The sequence below is a fragment of the Macaca fascicularis genome, chromosome 14 (assembly GCF_037993035.2).
Source record: "Macaca fascicularis isolate 582-1 chromosome 14, T2T-MFA8v1.1".
Taxonomy (NCBI): Eukaryota; Metazoa; Chordata; class Mammalia; order Primates; family Cercopithecidae; genus Macaca; species Macaca fascicularis.
The window spans coordinates 85,638,982-85,660,371 of record NC_088388.1 but is presented as its reverse complement, the minus strand read 5'-3'; the positions used below and the strand labels follow the sequence as shown (position 1 = coordinate 85,660,371).

Genomic DNA, 21,390 nt, shown 5'->3' with positions numbered 1-21,390 from the left:
GCAGATCACAAGGTCAGGAGTTTGAGAACAGCCTGACCAACATGGTCAAACCCCGTCTCTACTAAAAATACAAAACTTAGCTGGGTGTGGTGGCATGTGCCTGTAATCCCAGCTACTCAGGAGGCTGAGGCAGGAGAATCGCTTGAACCCAGGAGGCGGAGGTTGCGTGAGCCAAGATCATGCCATTGCACTCCAACCTGGGCAACAGAGTGAGACTCCATCTCAAAAAAAAAAAAAAAAAAAAGACCAGATCTCATGATAACTCATTTACTATCATGAGGATAGCACCAAGCCATGAGGGATCTGCCCCATAACCTAAACACCTTGCACCAGGCCCCACCTCCAACATTGAGGATTACAGTTCAACATGAGATTTGGGCAGGGACGACTATCCAAACTATATCAGCAACAATGTTATATATGTGACCAGCTCTAGGCTGTGTATGTTTAGATTTTGACTTAGCTAATATTTCTTCATTGCTTCCGATATGTGACATCTGTGGAAGGTGTTTTTCATAGACATTATGTCATTTAATCCTTGTATTAGCTCTATAAGAATTTTTGATGTGAATATTACCACAATTTTTGGAGTAAGAAAACTGAAGCTAGGTGATTCATGTTAGGTAGTTTATGATCCTACTTTTTTTTTTTTTTTTTTTTTTGAGACAAGGTGGGAGTGCAGTGGTACAATCTCAGCTCACTGCAGCCTCCACCTCCCAGGCTCAGGTTATTCTCTCACCTCAGCCTCCCAAGTAGCTGGGATTAAAGGTGCGTGCCACCATGCCCAGCTAATTTGTTGTATTTTTAGTACGGATGGGGTTTTGCTATGTTGCCCAGGCTGGTCTGGAACTCCTGGACTCAGGAAATCTGCCCACCTTGGTCTCCCAGAGCGATGGCATGAGCCACTGTGCCCAGCCATGATCCTACATCTTGTAAGTGAATTTGAACTCAGGTCCGAGACTCCAGGTCCAATATTGAATAATAGATTTTGGCCATGGTCATTTATAGTCTTTGACTGCAGTTTAATGTCACCTCAAAATAGTTTTTAGATTTTTGGATTATTTATTTTTCCTTTGTCATTTAGACCCTAACTTGTAGATAAGGTTTCACATCTGTGCTGCGGTTTAGCACCCAAAAAAGAAATTTTATATATGAAAGAGCCAGAGTATATTTTTCTTTATCCTTTGGTTATTTTTCCTTTCCTCTTCACATAGCTTGTGGTTAAATTATTTTCCTTAGACTTTCATACTAAAATAATTTGCCTTTGGGTAGAGGCCAAGCACAGACCATTTTCAATTCTCTACAAGATTGTTTTTCTAAGCAGCTCAAATGAAAAAATTCCCATGTCTTACAGTGGGCATTTGTAAGTTGGTTATTTTGGGCAATCTGTGCTAAAATGTAGAGTCTCTTCAAAATCTTGCATCTTCTCAGTATACCAACCCTTAGGAAACAACCTAAAACATAGAAAACAAGAGCAATGACCCCAAAGCCCACATCAGTTATTGTTTCCAGATTCATGCAACAGTTTTTCTTCTTTATATTAACTTTTAAATGAGACTTTAATTTTCTACTTTTTACATAGTTGTGCATTTGTTTTATAAAATTCTTAGTTACCTTAGAGGAAACTAAAAATTGGAAAGAAGAACCTTCAAACTAAACAAAATAAACATATGGCTTACATTTGTTGAGTGCTCACCTTGTGTCAGGAATAATGCTCAGTGCTTTAACTGCATTATTATTTTCAAAACCTACAATCCCCTGTAGTAGGTAATTTTTTATGTATATACTAGATGAACTAAAGCTCAAGGAAATAATTTGTCCAAGGCCACTCAGCAGTAATAAATGCCAGACCCAGAACTGAAAACCAAATCAGACTGGCTCCAGATCCTTTGTTCTTCATCTTTTTTTGTTTGTTTGTTTTTAAACTAACCTTCTATTTTGGAGTATTTTAGTTGTATAGAAAAGTTGCAAAGCTAGTACAAGAGTTCATGTACACCCCTTACCCAGTTTTCTCGCATTGTTAACATTTCCGTGGTCTTATCATTTAACATTTATCAAAACTAAGAAATTAATATTGCTACATGACTATGAACTAAACTCCAGACTTTCTTTGGATTTCACCAGTTTTTCTATTGGTGTCCCTTTTCTGTTCTAGGATCTAATCCAAGGTACCACATTCCATTTGGCTGCCATGTCTCCCCATCTCCTCTGGTTTATGACAGTGTCTCAATCTTTCCTTATTTTTCATGACCTTGACAGTCCTGAAGGGCACTGGCTAGGTATCTTGTAGAATGTCCCCCAACTAGGTTTATATGATGTTTTCCTCATTATTAGACTGGGGTTATGGTTTTTTAAAGGACTGTCACAAAGGTAGAATTCTTATTCTTAACCACTTTCTAATACTGTGTGACTTTCAGATGTGCCTGCGCTATTAGTAATTCTATTTGTCATTCTACCAAAGAATGAACTATAATACTGGTATGATTTAGGGAAAAAATAGTTCATTTAAGAAGACAATATAATTTAAAATCCCAAAATGACTTGCTTATTTCCATATAGACAGTTAACAGTTTAAGAATTAACATCAGCACTGACAAGTTCCTCATAAAGTGATGTTTCCAGTGAAGAGAAATTCCAGTATTTTCATGTTGAAAATATGTCTAAGATAAGTAAGCCTAAATATCATAAAAGCTTTATTCATAAAAGTTCTTTACAGCTATTTATGATAATGAAACATTTAGAAAATAGCACAAATGCCTAACAATAAAGGAATAATTAAGTAAATTCTGGCATATCCCCCATCATGGTATATTATACAAACTTTAAAAAAGATATTTACCAAAGGTGGGTCATAATGCAGACAATATTTAATGGAAAAAGCAGGATATAACATTGCTTTTTGTTTATAGTCACAACTAACAATATATGTGCTGTCTTAAAGTGACAAGAAGAACATATACCAAAATGTCCAATAGTGGTTGTGCTTTGGTGGTGAGACTATAAGTTTTACTTCCTTCTGCTTATCCATGCATTCTATGCAATTAGGATGTTTATGAGGGTTTTTTTTGTTGTTGTTGTTGTTGTTAGTGATGGTTTTTAATCTTTTCAAAGAAGTATGCTCTGAAATCACTGCAAGAACATTTTGTGACTTTAAGAAGTGGTTACACAAGAAAATCTTTAGGAGCAAAACCCGTGACTTAGGTTTCACTCTGTCCCCCAGTCCCAACCCCCAAGCCATAGCACTCTCAAGGTCAGCGTGCTAAGATTCTGAGTATAGGAAGTTGAGAAGAGGAAGGAGGTGCTTCACTACTGCTTACCTCACACCACCACCAACACCCCCATGTATATGGGGTAAGTAGTAATGAATTACCTCCTCAGTAGCTTTCTGAAAGCAAGGTGCAGACTCAGACAGAGGTGAACTCTTACTAGCTCTGTGATCTGGAATAAGTCATCCCACCTTGAGGCCTGTATTTCTACCTTGATCAAGATGCAGTATAAAGATATGGTTAAGTGGAGTGTTACTACCTGACGTTGAGTCTTGGACAGGTTACTTAATTCTCTGTTTCTCCATTTCTTCATCCATAAAATGGGAATAATACCAGAATATATGTTATGAGAATTGGGGGAGCACAAAATAAGTTTATGTATGTAAAGTGCCATTCATGATTGAATCCTTACTCACCAGACGTTTCAGAATCCTGTACTAGATGATTTCTTGGATAACCTCCAACTCAAAAATTCCATAATTCCAATTATCCAGAGGCTAAAGCTTCTCAAATTGTGGCCTTGAAAAAATATGTGTAGGGTCCAGATGTGGCTAGAAGCTCACTAAGATTTGTACCTATGGAAGAATAGTTCATAAATTCCTGTTTTGATTTCTGAAAGTAAAAAAAAGTCCCAAAAGGACCTCCAGCCAAAGTCTACAGCTCTTGGTTTTTCATACTCCATCATATTTTTTTAAAAAAAGGATTTGGTTCTGCCAGAATGTGTGTATTCTTATGGGCAAAAACTCTAAAAGTCATCTCATGGCCACATGTGACACGATTTAGTATGTTAGACATTTCATTAAAAAGCAGCTCATTAATTTATTGGAAGTGGTAAGTGGTATGGAGCTGGGAGTACCAAGCTCTTAATATGCAATACAATATGAAAAATAATACCAGTATCAGAGAAGTGGTTGGACCTGTTTATAGGCTAGGGGGATACAGAGAAGATATTGAAAAGCTTAATTTCCAAAACACTTAACTCAGGGAAGTGTTGGCAAATCAAGTGAATATTTGGCGTATGAGGACTTAGCTTTGAGAGACTATGAAAAAAAATCCATAGGCACCTGGTTGGTGCCTGTTGCTAAGAAGCTGAGAAGACAAGGAACTGAGGTCGAAGATAAGGCACCACCCTGGGAATTTGGAGACCTGGGTCCCTCAGAGAAGGTTGTGCCTGCTTTGAGAAGGGGTTGGTGTCTGTTTGACCCATTGAGGGCCCAGACAGAAAGGAAAACAGATCCCCAGTCTGCTCAGATGGAGCAAAGAGGGGTTCTGGACTCACAGCAAAGGCAAAATTCATCCTGTGTATTTTGGGTTTAAGTTAACTCCAAATCAGGTCAGTTCAAGAGGGGATGTTTTAACTGGCTGAAATGAGTTTATAATTTCTACATAAGTAGTGAAAATACATTCTTAAAGTACTTTGCAGTCTCCAGTGCTGTAATCGTCTTTGGAGTCAGCCAGACATGAGTTTGAATGCCAGCTCCACACTCTGTATTAGCTGAGGCAATAAGTGACTGGGGCAAATCATTTAACTCTGTCTCCTCCAGTTCCTTTTTAGAGGTCCTGGGAAGATGATGTGAGATTCTGATTCAAAGTGCTGAGCATATGTCTGTTTTGGTACCAGTACCATGCTGTTTTGGTTGCTGTAGCCTTGTAGTATAGTTTGAAGTCACATAGGGTGATGCCACCAGCTTTGTTCTTTTTGCTTAGGATTGTCTTGACTATACAGTCTCTCTATTGGTTCCATATGAAATTTAAAGTAGTTTTTTTCTAATTCTGGGGAGAATATCAATGGTAGTTTGATGGGTATAGCATTGAATCTGTGAATTACTTTGGGCAGTATGACCATTTTCACGATATTGATTCTTCCTACCGATGAGGATGGAATGTTTCTCCATTTTTTAATGTCCTCTCTTACTTCCTTGAGCAGTGGTCTGTAGTCCTCCTTGAAAATGTCCTTCACATCCCTTGTTAGCTGTATTCCTAGGTATTTTATTCTCTTTGTAGCAATGGTGACTGGGATTTCATTCATGATTTGACTCTTTGCTGTCTACTGTTGAAAGAAATGGTTGTGATTTTTGGACATTGGTTTTGTATCCTGAGACTTTGCTGAAGCTGCTTATAAGTTTAAGTTTAGGGGCTGAGATGATGGGGTTTTCTAAATATAAAATCGTGTCATCTGCAAATAGAGACAATTTGGCTTCCTCTCTTCCTATTTGAATACCCTTTATTTCTTTCTCTTGCCTGATGCCCTGGCCAGAACGTCCAATACTATGTTGAATAGGAGTGGTGAGACAGGGCATCCTTGTCTTGTGCCAGTTTTCAAAGGGAATGCTTCCAGCTTTTGCCCATTCAATATGATATTGGCTGTGGGTTTGTCATAAATACCTCTTATTATTTTGAGATATGTTCCATCAATACTTAGTTTATTGAGAGTTTTTAACATGAAGGGACATATAGATCAATGGAACAGAACGGAGACCTCAGAAATAACACCACACCTCTACAACCATCTGATCTTCGACAAACCTGACAAAAATAAGCAGTGGGGAAAGGGTCTCCTATTCAGTAAATGGTGCAGGGAAAATTGGCTAGCCATAGGCAGAAAACTGAAACTGGACCCCTTCCTTTCACCTTACAAAAATGAACTCAAGATGGATTAAAGACTTAAATGCAAAACCCAAAACCATAAAAATCCTAGAAGAAAATCTAGACAATACCATTCAGGACATAGGCATGGGCAAAGACTTCATGACTAAAACACCAAAAGCAATGGCAACATAAGCTAAAATTGACAAATGGGATCTAACTAAACTAAAGAGCTTCTGCACAGCGAAAGAAACTGGCACCAGAGTGAACAGGCAACCTACAGAATGGGAGAAGATTTTTGCAATCTACCTATCTGACAAAGGTCTAATATCCAGAATTTACAAGGAACTTAAACAAATTTACAAGAAAAAAACCACACCATCAAAAAGTGGGCAAAGGATATGAACAGACACTTCTCAAAAGAAGACATTTACATGGCCAACAATCATATGAAAAAAAAAGCTAAACATCACTGATCATCAGAGAAATGCAAATCAAAACCACAAGGAGATACCATCTCACGCCAGTCAGAATGACAATTATTAAAAAGTCAGGAAACAATAGATGGTTGCGAGACTGTGGAGAAATAGGAACACTTTACACTGTTGGTGGGAATGTAAATTAGTTTAACCATTGTGGAAGACAGTATGGCAATTCCTCGAGGATCTAGAACAAGAAATACCATTTGACCCAGCAATCCCATTACTGGATATATATCCAAAGGAATATAAATCATTCTACTATAAAGACATGTGCACACATATGTTTACTGCAGCACTATTTTCAATAGCAAAGATTTGGAACCAACCCAAATGCTCATCAATAATAGACTGGATAAAGAAAATGTGGTACATGTATACCATGGAATATTATGCAGCCATAAAAAAGAATGAGTTCATGTTCTTTGCAGGGACATGGATGAAGTTGGAAGCCATCATTCTCAGCAAACTAACACAGGAACAGAAAACCAAACACTGTATGTTCTCACTCATAAGCTGGAGTTGAACAATGAGAACACATAGACACAGGGAGTGGAACATCACACACCAGGGCCTGTCGTGGGGGAAGGGGGCAAGGGGAGGGAGAGCATTAGGACAAATACCTAAGCATGCAGGGCTTAAAATCTAGATGATGGGTTGATAGGTGCAGCAAACCACCTTTTTTTGTGTGTTGAGAACACTTAAGATCTACTGTCTTAGCAAATTTCAAGTATGCAATTCTTATTAACTATAGTCACCATACTGTACATTAGATCTTCAGAACTTACTCATCTTTTTTTCTCTTTTTGTTTACAAGTGTCTGCCATAAGGAGAGGCTTTATTCATAATTAAAAGTTTATATCCTTTGACCAACATCTCCCCATTTCCCCACACCCCAGGCCCTGGCAACCACAATTCTATTTTCTGTTATGAGTTCAACTTGTTTAGATTCCTCAAGTGACTGAGATCATGCAGCATTTGTCTTTCTATGTCTGGCTTATTTCACTTAGCTTAATGTCCTCCAGGTTCATCCATGTTATGGCAAATGGCAAGATTTCTCTCTCTTTGGGGCTAAATAATATTCACATATATATGAGGTTGAGACCCAAATTCAGAACTGTGTCTGGGAAGTCAGGTTGGCTCGAAGCGATATCTGGGGTTTGGGACTGTCCAGACCCTAGTGCTACAGCTGCCTGACAACTGGATCGTCTGCAGTCGTCCACTGTGCCTGGCTTTTCTGGCCAACAGTTGGTGCTGTTTTGTTCAGCAAAACACTTTTCACCTATTTGTTGTCAGCCAGTCCCTGACTGAGTCTTGAGGTGCAACAAGTCCTCATTGTTTCTTCCAAAGCTCAAAAGCAAATACTCTGTCAGTTATTGTTTGTGTTTGTGAGCACAGACCCTGTCCCCTGCCACCCCCCATTGCAGCAATCTGCCTTTGAGTAGCAGACAAGAGTACTGCCCCCACAACAGCCCAAAAGAGAACTACAGGATGCCAATAGATTCATGCATGCACAGCCACCCTAGCAGCGAGGGATGTGAGTCCCTCAGGCTGGGCTTCCCAGGGCCCTTGGAATGGAAAGTGGAATTTCCTTCTGCTGCACTTTCTACCTTTGTGCACGGCATCACTCCCATGGCATATGCACTGATTTCCACGTTTGCTAAATTTTTAGCACTGTCCTGCCCATAATATCTAGTCTCAACTTAAATGCCCCTTTCTCCATGAAATATCAGGAGTAATGGTGCTTTCCTTTGAGGTCTCGAGGTATTTAGTTTCTGGCTGCAAATCATTTCATTATAAAGTATTTCAGACACAGGAAAAAATAAAAGATAATATGAAAAATACTCATATACCAATCATCCAATTTTTTAAATGAAACATTATAAATACATCTGCTGCCCCCTCTATTCACCTCTCTGGTCATGTTCCTCTTCCTTTCAGCACCGCTAATGTAATCACTGTCATAAATTTGGTGTTTAATGATCCTCTTCCATGTTTTTACACTTCTACTACACATGGAGGAATTCTTAAACTATAGCCTTTTTGCATATGTTTAAACATTTTAGACATTACACCAAATGTATGTAGCCTTCCTCAACTTCCTCACTTCTAGGATGGGTCTGATGATAGTTTATACCCTTGAAGGGTTGTGAGGACTAAATGGGTTAACAAATGCAGCACACATAAAGAAATGCTTGGTGCATAATGTGTTGAATAAGTGTTAGCTATTATTATCATTATATTTATATATAATTTTGCTTATTGTGCTTCTAGAGTTATCCATTTTATACATTTGGTTTTAGACCATTTATTTAGCATTCCATCATATCAGTAAACTGAAACGTACTTCTCCATGACTGTGTTGAAGAACATTTAAGTTGTTCCCAATTTTTGCTATTACAATTTTGTAATCAATATTCTTGTACATGTCTTTGTATACATGGGCAAGTTTTCTGGCTTAAGAGTGCAGAATTGCTGATATATGTTCTTCAGTATGTTTTCACTCACTTCTGACTAGTATTATACTAGGATTTGGTTAGGGGGGTGTGTGTGTGCATGCATACGTATGTGCACAGTTATCATTCCTAGCAGATTGTAAGCTCCTTGAAGAGAGGCCTAATTCAATCATTCACTGATTCATTGAGCAAATATTCATTTGGCAACCAGTATAGGCAGTGTACAGGTCTAGGTGACAGAATGCTAAGATTAAATGGCACAGGCTATCTCCCAGGAATTTTTCTGCTCTGGAAGACACACTCAGGACACATGTAGTCAGAATTGTGGTCATTTCAGAGGGTAAGGGACTTGATTTTCACTGAATATTCATGACAGACCAGGCACTATATATACAGTCTCAATCAACCACACGTTAATGGTACCACTTACTAGTTGGGTACCTGGGACTACTCATTAATCTTGCTGAGTCCTGTACCTCTGGTGAGGAAACACTATTTTATTGTGTTTAAGAGAATAAACCTGAGTTCAAATCCAGGCATCACTGCATGTCAGCTGTATGACCTTGTATGAAGGAATTAACTTCTGTAAGTTCTTGCTTCCTGGTCTGTAAAATGGTGCTAACTATAGAATCTATCTAAAAGGGATTTTTGAAGATTACATGAGAAAAGTGCCAATAAAGTGTTTACACAGTGCCTGACACATAACAGCTCAATAATTGGTGGCTATAATCATGATCATGTCAATTTCTATCCATTATCCCAAAAAATACGTGCCTTTTTAGAAGTAAGCATATCTGGGAAGTCATTATGGAATTTTTGCTTTCTTCATTGCACCGAGACTTACCAGTGAATTATCTGATATACCAATTAATTATCTGATATACCAGTTACTACTTCTTCTATATGAATGTATATTCACAATGTATTTTATCTCAGCCTTACTGTATTTAGAGAATAGTAAAGTTTTACTTTATTTTTAATTTTTTCAGCCAACAGATTTTGCTCTAATTGACAGAAAGAACCGATAACTGCTTGTATTCATCTTGACTGCCCTCTGGACATGGGCCGGCTTCCAAGCCCACAGGTTTTGCCAGCAGCTGCACATTTTAGCCTCTAGAGGGAGTTGAGAGGGAATTTGAGTCCATTGCTCTGACTGAGCAAAATGGCATTTAAATCACACCTGAAAACATCACTATCCACTATTGTGAGTGCATCCTCAGAGAAAAATTCTGGGATCATTTCCCCAAATCGATTCAACATTGCCCACATTGCTTCCATCTCATGCATACTTCGTTTTAGTAGAACTGGGCTTCATTACAGAGTGGTCTCCAGCTCCCCACAGTGGCCCCTCCTAGGAATTTTTTCTAAATTAAGCAAGCGTGCGTGGACTCAAGAGCTATACGGCCGTATTTCTTGGCTGCTGCAAGAAACAGGAATAACATTTCACAAATAATGAGCTACAGCTGAACTTTAATCTGCTAGATCCATTTAAAAATATTTGGAACCTTCCCTTCTCTCTAAGAATTACCTTCTGGGTTTTTTTAGCTTTGTTTTTTGGTTTCTTTTGCATTATAACTTTATATTAAGGAGTATACTGCTTATGTTTAAGTTAATCAATCCTGAAATAAAATGTATTTACTTTCTCCCCAAACAACAGCCTGGTGCCAAGCATGTGGGAAATGCCTGATAGGTACTTTTGGCGCCCGGGGACAGTCATTGCGTGATCAGTGTCCCAACAGGCCAGAAAGAATGATTCCAGGGCCCCATTCTCTTTCTGAAGGTCAAAAGGCAGATGGGTGCCCTCCTCTAATATCTGAAGGGCCATCATGTAGAATGGGGAGTAGACATATTCTGCATGGCTCCAGAGGCCGACCAAGGACATATAAGTAGAGTTCACTGTGAGACCAACTTTTGCTCAATGTAAAAAAAAAAAAAATATATATATATATATATATACACATATATATTTCTTTAAAAAAAAAACACTGACTTCCCTCTCTCTAGATGTGCTCTATTGGAAGCTGGAAAAAAAAAAAATCTATCAAAGAGATTGCAGAAGGGAGTGGGAAGTACCTACACTCTTAAGTCCCCTCCCACTCTAAGATTCTGCAAGACTTTACAGGAAGGCCTTACTCTCCTAGTTTGCCTTTTTTCTGATGATAGTCACTTGGCTTTATTTGGAGATTTTCCCCTGAAATTAAAAAAAGAAAAAAAAAACCTACGTCTCTCAACTCATTGTACGTGTATGCAGCTATGAATCAGAGAGGAAGGAATGCCCAACAATGTGTATGGTGGGAAAAGGGAAAGAGAAAGGGGTTAGGGAAAATTTTGTATGCCTGAGAACACTGAAGGATGAGAGGAGTTAAAGTTCAGCCCCGCCAGTATGTCTGAAGTATCCCAGTTACATCCAGGATATCCCAAATAAGAAGTAGCACCATCACATTTGCAAATTTAGAAAGATCATTCAGAGGGGAGAATAGATTGCTAGATTTCTTAATGGCTGTGAATATGTTAAGTTGATGGAATTTATTCAGCAAGTTGTTTCAGGAAGCAGTGCTGCACTTAGTAATAAACTCAGCTATGAAAATAAGCCTGTACCTCTATCCAGATCAACAACAGTAACAACAACAATAACAAAACCCGCGATGTGTCAATGAAAATCAGGCTGTTGGTTTACAAGAAATGTAACCCTATCTCCTCTTTTTGGTGCTTGTTGTTGGTTTTCAGGCAAAGCCTGGTTTGGCATTGAATCCTGAATGAATTTGCTGAAAACAGCAACCTCACATATTTACATTTCTTTCTCCTGGTGACACATGGATTAGAAAAAGAGGTAGGAATGATTAAAACAGGAAGGGTAAGCATTAGTTAACCCACAGTCAGCTCTTCAAGACAAATAACATCTAAATCAAAACCAATCAACCAACCAAAGACACCACATTCCTCCACTGAAATTCCTCCACACTTTTCTGTATGGGGAGAGTCATAAGCACCATAAGCACTATTGGTCGCTTCCCAGTATGTAATGATTTTCCCATTATACCCATGTAAGAACATGAGGCCTGAGCAGCATCTGGTGAACATCACTCACTGGGGTTGTTAGAAATATTTTGGAAGACTGTCAAGCTCATGGGGCCAAGGGGGACTCCTGGTGGAATGTGTGAGCACCAAAAGGGCCCTGAAAATAGCTTAACTGGAGGCAGACCACTAATTGATTCTTTAGGGTCAGGGCCAGTGTTCTAAGAGGCACTTGTGTGTGTGGCTATAAGTGGCCAGAAATGCACCTATCCCTTTGCTGTCCACAACAGACAACTCTGATGAGGCATGTCCCTGAGATTTTTCCCCAATTGCAGCTCAACACAGCATGGCAAAGGCCCTGGAGGGAAATAGTGTACTTGGAGCCAGGTACGTGATCATCACAGGTGACCTCTCCGAGCCTCAGTATCCTCATTTATAGTTAATCCTCACCCAACTTATGGAATTGCTGTCAGAATCCCATTATATAGTAGAGATCAATGGATAAATTGACCATTGCTATGTAAGGGTCACATGATGTTGTTGTAAGCTGTGGTAGCTTCAGGGAGGGAGGAGGGGTGGAGTCTTCTCTCTGCAACACAGGGTGAACTCCCAGATCCTTCACTAGAAGGGATGCACACAGGCTCCAGAAGCTCTTAGAAAATGGCTGGAATGGAGAAATAGTCAGATTTTTCTGGGCACTTGTGAGAGACCCAGGGGACTTGGGGTGAGGTTGGGGGTAGGCAAACTTAGAGAATAGAAAATAATTGAAAGAGTGTCCTGGAGGCAGGGATTTGAAGTGAAAAAACAAAACAAAACTGGTGTTTGGAATCGGGCTGTCTGGGTTTGAGCTCTAGCCCTTCCCCCTCTGACTGTGTGACTCAGGGAAGTTACTTGTCCATTCCATTTGTAAAATGGGTGTGATTTTTAATAAATCTATTTTAAAGGGTTGTTACAAAGATTTTAAATAATAAAGTTAAACAGAGCCTAAAATAAAAAACTTCAATGATTAATGACTATTTTAAGGATCATTGACTTCAATGTAATTCAACAAAAAATACTTGTTCATACAGAAAATGCCAGATCATAGATTGTCATGGCTAGAAGGGACTCTGAATATATGAGATAGCTAATGTCCAGAGAGACTGGCCTTATGCTAAATTAAGCAATTTTTGGTGGCAAAGCTGAGCCCCCAACAAGAGTCTTCTAAAACCAGAGTAATTTTTTCTATATGACACCCCTAAAATGCTTTTCAGGACCAATACCTGGTCACAGGTTCTTAAGTCAAAGGCCCCATGACTCAGAAGCACATTCAACTTTCTAATTGTGAATAGCATGTGCAGATGCCCTGAGGAGGAACCGGTAGTGTAGATTGAAAATCATATTGGTACAGTGAAAACCAAAAATAAAATTTGAAGCCCTCCACCTCACCCCACAACCATCTGAATGGACTCCCTCCTTGACCAGGGCATTCTAAAATTTAACCTGAAAGACTGATTCACAACCCAACAAGAAATGGGGGCTGGACACACCTCATTTTACCCCTCCAGTTTTAACAGCAACACAGACCTTAAACCTGATAAGAAACATTTACAGCCTGTTCTCTCTGAAGTCTGGAGACTTCATCTGCATAATGAAACTTTGGTCTCTAGAACTTCTTATCGCCACCCAGACATTCCTTTCTATTGATAACTCTTTCAACAAATTGCCAGTTAAAGACATTCTAAATCTCCCTATAGATTTAGACATGAGACATCAATCAAATACATATAAGATACATATAAGAGATGTCTCATGTCTCCCTAAAATGTATAAAACCAAGCTGCACCCCAACCACTTTGGGCACATGTTGTCAGGATCTCCTGAGGGCCCTATCACAGGCCGTGGTCACTCATATTTGGCTCGGAATAAATCTCTTCAAATATTTTAAAGAATTTGATTCTTTTTGTCAACAGTAGCAAGATATACTTTCTTGCTCAAAGGCATTTCCCATGTAGGTATTAACAGGTAAAAAGGTCATGCTGTGTCTAAAGCTGCACATGCTCCAGAGAGCATACTTCACAGAGTTGGGGTGAGAGGGACAAGGAGCTAACAACAGGCTTGTTCCCAAAGACTTCTAGTGTTCCTCCTTCCCTTTCCAACAAAAAGAGGTTTGGTTGTCATGGTTTCTACTTCCTCTCAAAGTCCTTTGACCAAAAATAGTCACATGGCCCCAATCCAGCTACAAGAGAGGGTGGGAGATGTGTGGAAGTATATGGACCATTTGTTAAGCTGCTAAATGTCTCTACCACATTGCTCTGAGATAATGTAAGGAACTCTGGACCAGAAGCTCATTGCTGGTTCTGCTGTGACTTTGGAACGTGTTCCTTGGAACTGAGCTCCAGATTTTGATTCCAGGTCCCTGGGGACCTTGCGATCACATCCCTGCCTTGGCAATGCATCTTAGTTCTTATGAAGTGGAGTCCTGCTGCTGAAATGTCATTCACAAGTCTGGGGCCCTGCTACCTGCTATTACCTAATCTGCTTACAGCACTTCCATGACCTGATGTCAGATTCCCTGCTCTGCCTGTGCCATCTGTCTAACCAGGGCCTCTGCCTTTTGCTGGATTTCTCAGCCAGACTTGTTCCGGCTGCCTGTTACCAGAGGCTTCCGTCTATGATCTGCTTTCCTTTGCTGAATTTGATGTTCTCCACAACCTGGTCCACTTTGGTTTGGCCCATCCCATCATCATCTATGACCTGGTTCTGACAGGGAAAATGGAAAACATAAAGAAAAAAGAGGGAAATAACAGAAAAGGAGAGCAGAAGGGAGGCCAAGTGATATAATGAGTTACACATGGAATAAGGTTCAAGTCTAATCCTTGTCACTTCTTACCTATGTGACCTTGGCCAAGTCATCAAACCTTTCTGAAATTTCAGTTTCTTTATCTATAACATGAAAGAGGTAGACCAGGTGATCCTTAAGGTCCCTTCCAGCCCTAGCTCCACATGATTCTACATGAAGGTGAGAAGTCTTCTTAAAGTCTCAAGGGCTCCTTTGAGAGTAAGGGAGAAGGAGGTCAAGGCATAAGCACTGATTGGGAAGTAATTTTGGCAGAATTTTGAGTGGGAACTACTTAGGAGTATCCAGTACTCCTGGTTAAACATTTTCCTGGGCTTCACTGAAAAAGCCTGAAACCTGTACTTTGAAAATAGAGGGAGGAGACAGTTAGCTTTAATTACATTTCATCTGACCATGATGAAAGTATTAAAATTGTACAAGTAGGAAATTTACAGGGCGCTTTACATTCTGCCCATTTTTTTCACTAGTCAAAAGAGACTGAAATTCAGTATGTTCTCAAATTAGCTAAAGAAAAACCTTGTCAAAGACCCCTCTATCCATCTGGTTATCATTATTAAAGCATTATGGAGTATGTATGCTTTCCATTGGAAAAACATGAATAATCCCTTCAAATATATAATTTCATAGGTTTTGAAATACGAAGTCAACTGCTAAGGGAACTATCAAAGCAGTCTGAAGTACAGTGTGAGTTGTCAAGGGAAAAATATAAAAGAATTTTTAATAACTGAAAGTTCAACAAATTCTAATTCCAAAGCCTGGGATTGTGAGAACACTTCTTGGAATTTCTAAAGACTGTTGTTTATTGCATGGAGGCATCTGAACCCAAAAGGTAAATTCTGAATCACCTGGACCATATTAGAGTATCTGAGGCCGAGAAGGTATGGTGAGGGGCCCACCCAGAGGCGCCCTCTAACACAATTACTTTTCCCATAACAGCATACCTGGGAGCTTCTGTTCTTCTCACCGTGGCATTTTGTTCCAAGAGCACTACACCCTGTGCCAGCCTTGCCTCTTACACATCAACCCATACGCAGAAGCATTTCCCTTTAAGCAGAGTGTAATAGAAGTCGTGAGGGCCTGGAGTCAGGCAGATCTTGAGCCAGATCCCAGTTCCCAGCATTTCCCCTCATGAGCTTTGTGACCTTGAGCCAGCACGGTGCCTGATTTATAGCAGACACTCAATCAATCCTTCTTGCCTGACCTTTCGTACCAAGGCACGCATTTACTCGATCTGATCATCAGTTTCCTTCTTACAGGGTAGTGTTTAAGAGCACAGACTCTAAAAGCAGACTAATTGGGATCAGATCCTGGTTTTATAAGTACTTAACTCTATGCTTCAGTTTCTTCATCTGTCAAATGGAGAGAATGCTAGTATTTACCTTATAAGCCAATTATGGTTACATGAGTCAAAGTGCTTGGACCAGTGACTGATACATAATAAGCTCTCTCTGTCTCTCTCTCTATATATATATATATGTATGTATATATCTATATGTATATATGTAAAATAGAATATTCTGAAAATTGCTAACATGTGATAACACCCCAAAAATATTAAATACATATTTTTACTTATTTTATTTATTAATATTTTATTTACTTATTTTTATATTTCCATACATATGCTTATCCCCTTTTTCTTATTATAAGCCCCTGTCAAAGTCCTCAACATCCTCCAAAGGCCTCCATTAAAAAAGAGCAAAGCTCCCTTCTATTGTTAATGCTCTATAGTTGACCAGGAGCTTTCATGAAAGAGCTTCATTTGATCCTGACCTTACCACCCCTGCAGAGTCCCCACCTGGCTTGTCCTAGTTCATCCCCCACAGAAGTCTGTCATTTGATTGGAGAAACTCATTGATGACTCAGTCCCCAGACATATCAGACCCTAACAAGGCACGGATTTGTTATCATTATTTTTTGCTACCTTCAAGGGCTACCTTGCAAAGTATCAGAGGCATTTCCACTCTTGCCATCCCTGCTTTGGGGCTGGGATTATTTTCTCACTGCAGGCAGGAAAAATCCTTTGAAATTTGACATTTGGAGAGCACACTTTGGTTTTTTTGTTGTTTGTGTTTTTTGTATTGTTCTTTGAAAAAGGGTCTTGCTCTGTCAGTGGTGCAATCACAGCTCACTACAGCGTTGACCTCTCGGGCTCAAGTGATCCTCCCATCTCAGCCTTCCAAGTAGCTGGGACTACAAGCGTGCATCACCACATCTGGCTGATTTTTTTTATTATTATTTTGTAGAGACGGGGTCTTTTTATGTTGCCCAGGCTGGTCTCAAACTCCTAGGTTCAAGTACTCCACGCACCTTGGCCTCCCAAAGTGCTGGGATTACAGGTGTGAGTCATTATGTCCAGCCAGGAGACCAACTTTGGATAAGAACTTAAATGTCTCTTCAGTGTACTTGTATTTTATGAAGAGGTGAATATATGGGGGTAGAGAGCAAAGGAGAAAAATCTCTAAGGAATGCAATATTTTTATTAAATGTTACACATTTGTAAAAATATTTAAGTCATAATACTCAGTATTGGTGAAAAGGTAGTAAGACAGCTACTTATGTACTGATAGTAGAGTTTAAAATAGCTCCACCTTTCTAAAAGTGATTTGACAATATGCCTAAAGATACTTAAAATTGTTGATATCTCTCTAGAATGTAAGATTCATGAAGGCAGGGATATCTTGTCTGTTTTTTTTTACTTTGTTTCCTTATTACTGTATCGTCAGTTTATAATGGTGTCCAACACCTAGTGGGTGCTTATTAAATATTTGTTGAATGAATGAATGAGTCATCAGTCTCTTAAGTACACTTACAGTTCAATCTAAAGAAAAATCAGAAACAAAAAGTTTTGTGCTCATTACAGCACAATTCATAATTGTTGAAGTTTGGAAACAATTACATAAAACAGGAATTATTAGATAGAGCATGCTGTGTTTTTCTGTTTTTTAATAACATTTTAGGCTGAAGTTTTAGTATGTGGGAAAATGCTAATCATAACATTTTTAGTGGGGAAAAAAGTATAACATTTTATACTTAGTATGATCTCAAGTTTGTTTAAATAAAATCTTTTGAAGCATAGAAAAAAGATTGGAAGAAAATAGAACAAAACAAAATGATACAGTGGCTATCTCTGGGTGATGAAAATAAGATGTGTTTTTGTTTTGTTTTGTTTTGTGTTTTTGTGGGTTTTTTTTTTTTTTTTTTTTAGACAGAGTCTTGCTCTGTTGCCCAGGCTGGAGTGCCGTGGCGCGATCTCGGCTCACTGCAAGCTCCACCTCCCGGGTTCCCACCATTCTCCTGCCTCAGCCTCCTGAGTAGCTGGGATTACAGGCACCCGCCACCATTTTTTTAGTAGAGACAGGGTTTTTGTATTTTTAGTAGAGACAGGGTTTCACCATGTTAGCCAGGATGGTCTCGATCTCCTGACCTTGTGATCTGCCTGCCTTGGCCTCCCAAAGTGCTGGGATTACAGGCATGAGCCACCACGCCCGGCCAAGATGTGGTTATTTTTTTTCCAACTTTTCTGTGTGTAATAAGCATATATTACTTTCAAACTTGGGAGAAAATGTATCAGAAAATTCCTACTGAACTTAGGGAGATGGAGGCCGGGCTTGTGATCCAGTTCTGCAACTTACTGGTTGTATGTTGAGGTTCTGGAGCCTTTGTGGGGCTCTTATGATACATGTGAAAGTATTGTTTTACAAAATATTAAACATGAAACCCAAGTACGAAATGATAGCTGTTGCTGTCCTTACTACTCTTGCAGCAAGTGACAGCTTTTGAGAAAGTATCCAAAGCATCATGAGATCCTTTTATGACAGGTGTTAAAATTCCAACAGGTTGCGAATGACTTTGTCAGTTCCTGGAGGAGGAGCCTACAGTTTCATGTGGTACAGTGCCTGGTATGTTGCAGGCAGTAGCTAACTTTTACTATGTGAGTGAAGGAGGGTGGAGGAAATCATGGGTCTTCCACATTCATTTGTCAGGGTAACAGTGAACTATAACCCTGGCATACAGAAATGAGTCATTTTCCTGGCAGTGAGCCGAGGCCACAGTCATCTCCATGAAGCTTCTTTGTTCTCTTTTCATACGCAGTCATGCTGAAACCTTGTAACCCTATGCAGAGGGGTCTGCATTTCACCAGGTTAATAGATAAGGGAGCTGAGGCCCATGGAAGGTTAAATAACTGGCCCATGGTCACACACTTAGTAACTCATGGAGCCAGGACTCAAATGCAGTGTGTTTGACGCCTGAGTTCTGTGCTGTCCCCCATCACTGTGCCCCTTTCTGGAGGAGGGACTAGGTGGTATATTCCCCAAATCTTGCTGAATTTGGGGGTTCCTGGGATATTCCAGATTGAGCTGTTTTAATTTCTTCTGTTGTTGCTAGTCAGAAACAGGGGAAACTTGGCATCTCTAAATCTGAGTGGGAATTGGGTAAAGTGCTCCTTTTTGCTGGCTTAAGTAGTAACCCTTAGATAAATGGTTTAATCTCAGATCTGGAGACCCACCTAATCACATCCAGCAATTGTCTATGAAAACGTTGCCTTCCCACTGGTTACAATGAGATTCCCAAACACTGTCTCTATGTTTACCTAATTAAGCTCACACTTCTCTCCCCTCAGATGTAGTAATGAAGTCACTGTGGCTAGAGAAACATGGGTTTTGTGAAGTGCTCCTTGACCTTTGCTTCCTTGAAGATGGATTCCATTTACATTATTCTTCCAAGTGGTATTTTGTCAGCAAAGCTCAATAGTCATTTGAGTTTAAATAGGGTATTTTTCCCCCTCAAGGCCTAAGAAACTGGCTTTGAGCAAGTGGTGAGAGCTGAGTTATTGGGAGCTTTGTGAACGAATTGACTGGTGCTTTAGAAAAAAAAGCAGCAGCCTGAATGTTATAACCCAGGGACATTCTTGTTTAAGTGATTGAATTTCCAACACACCTGCCCATCATTGTCATCGTGTTCATGTCTGTAATGCTAGAGTAAGTTAGTGGAGAAGCTGGACTAGCTGGAGCAATTAGAACAAAGAATGTGTTGGCTGGGCGCGGTGGCTCACGCCTGAATTCCCAGCACTTTGGGAGGCGGAAGTCAGCGGATCATGAGGTCAGGAGATCGAGACCACCCTGGCTAACATGGTGAAACTCTGTCTCTACTAAAAATACAAAAATAAAATTAGCCGGGCGTGGTGGCGGGCGCCTGTAGTCCCAGCTCCTCAGGAGGCTGAGGCAGGAGAATGGCATGAACCCCGGGAGGCGAAGCTTGCAGTGAGCCAAGATCGTGCCACTGCACTCCAGCCTGGGTGACAGAGCGAGACTCCGTCAAAAAAAAAAAAAAAAAAAAAAAAAGTCCCAGTTCCCAGGTGGTGCCTTTTATCTCCTGGACCAGACAGGCTTGGACTTCATGTGCGATTTTCTTCATAGGAAGTGCATTAGTTTGCTCAGGCTCCCATAACAGAACACTACAGACTGGGTGGCTTAAACAATAGAAATTTATATTCTCACAGTTCTGGACTCTAGATGTCTGATAAGGTTTGGCTGTGTCCCCACCCAAATCTCATCTGGAATTCCCACGTGTAGTGGGGGGGACCTAGTGGGAGGTAACTGAATCACGGGAGCAGGTCTTTCTCATGCTGTTCTCGTGATAGCAAGTCAGTCTCACGAAATCTGATGGTTTTAAAAAAGGGGAGTTTCCCCCACAAGCTCTTTTTGCCTGTTGTTATCCACATAAAATGTGACTCGCTCCTCCTTGTCTTCTACCATGACTGTGAGGCCTCCCCAGCCATGTGGAACTGTAAGTCCATTAAACCTCTTTCTTTTGTAAATTGCCCAGTCTCAGGTATATCCTTATCAGCAGCAGGAGAACAGAGTAATACAATCTCCAAGATCAAGATACTGACAGGTTTGGTTTCTCCTGAAGCCTCTCTCCTTGGCTTGCAGATGGCCACCTTCCTGCTGTGACCTCACATGGTCCTTGTCCCTCTGTCTGTGTTGTCTGTGTTCTAATCGCCTCTTGCTATGACACCCATTATATTGGATTTAGGTTTACTCTAACAACCCCATTTTAATGCATCTGCCTTTTTAAATGACTTATCTCTAAATACAGTCACATTGTGAGGTACTAGGGGCAAGCACTTCATCTCATGAATTTTGGGAGGACCCAATTCAGCCCATAACAGGGGCCTGTGGAGAATCCAGATAAAGTAGTATTGCCATATTCCAGACCCTAAGGGCTGATGTCAGCAACTCCTCCAGAGCTATGGCAGCTAATCTGACCCCTACAAAAGGAAAAATATCTTATTGACCCATAGGATTCCAGCATAAACGCCAAAGCAGTGCTTAGGAACATAAATGGGACCAGCTCTAGCCCCCTAGGTTTGAAACATCCAAGGCTTGCATGTCTTCTGCCTTCGCCACGTCGCCCAACACACAAGAAGGAATCTTGTCTTGTTTTCTCTTTCTCTGAAATGTACCTTGACTCTATCTTTTCACCTCTACTCCATTTGCACTGGTAGAGCATCTTCTTCCTTCACATGGACTGTGGCAGCAGCCTTATCACTGCCTCACAGGGCTAGTGGGCTCATCAAAGGGAAAACTGGAAAAATCCTTGCCTGCTTGACGGCCTTCACCATTGCCTTCAGTATTATTAGCTGTTGCTTAGCATGGCACAGGAGGCCATGCTTTAAAACCTTTAAAACCTGGCTGTGTTGCCCTTCAGTGGCTCCCCACTGCCTCCAAAGTAATGTAATTAAC

The 21,390-nt window shown here is 40.2% G+C and overlaps 1 protein-coding gene and 1 long non-coding RNA gene across 19 annotated transcripts in view; one reads left to right on the top strand and one right to left on the bottom strand.

The window, feature by feature from the left end:
- Positions 1–21,390, top strand: part of ME3 (malic enzyme 3) — a 321,404-nt gene that overhangs the window by 47,610 nt on the left and 252,404 nt on the right. The window lies entirely within an intron of this gene.
- Positions 1,206–3,841, bottom strand: LOC141408507 (uncharacterized). The gene is made up of 2 exons (XR_012423604.1): positions 3,683–3,841; positions 1,206–1,454 (listed from the first exon to the last, which is right to left on the bottom strand). It is a non-coding gene; the product is annotated as an uncharacterized lncRNA (long non-coding RNA).